General features: G+C 36.8%; 1 protein-coding gene across 1 annotated transcript in view; it reads right to left on the bottom strand.

Annotated features, from left to right (window-relative positions):
• The window catches only part of LOC119592429, a 10,830-nt gene that overhangs the window by 8,217 nt on the left and 2,088 nt on the right, over positions 1 to 525 (bottom strand). The gene's annotated exons all lie outside the window — the stretch shown is intronic.

The raw sequence follows: 525 nt of genomic DNA on the forward strand, positions 1-525 counted from the left end.
CATCACAGTGCAAATGCATTAATACAAAACACGTAGAAAGTAATGATAAAGCAAAATTCTTTAGACTGACCTACAGCTTTCATTCTTTTTAAATAAAAGATGACGTGGATTATATTGACATTACAGAAGTAGAATTTAGGAGAGGAGCTTATTGCTGTGACCTAATTCCCTGATTAGGTCTTCATGTCATAATTCTCTTCCCAGCTTCTTTCACAGTGACAGCTTCATAGGTCAATGCTTTCCAAGTCCCCATTCTTTGGGTATCAATAGCAAGAATGCAACACTCAACAAATTATCTCCAAGCTTTATATCAAATGCATATCACAGTAAATAAACAGATCTCCAGGTCACTCACTAAGGTTATACTTAGCACATTAATGCTGGGAGCATATGTGTATTTGCCCTGTGAACTATGGTTTTGTTTTATTAGTCCTTTGTACAGATAGATGGCCAAGGAAGCAATTAGCTGGCCTACTTCACCTCACCTCTGTTCTCAACCCTTGAATTTTCATGAAGAAAAGTCTT

This window comes from Penaeus monodon, chromosome 30 (genome assembly GCF_015228065.2).
Source record: "Penaeus monodon isolate SGIC_2016 chromosome 30, NSTDA_Pmon_1, whole genome shotgun sequence".
NCBI lineage: Eukaryota > Metazoa > Arthropoda > Malacostraca > Decapoda > Penaeidae > Penaeus > Penaeus monodon.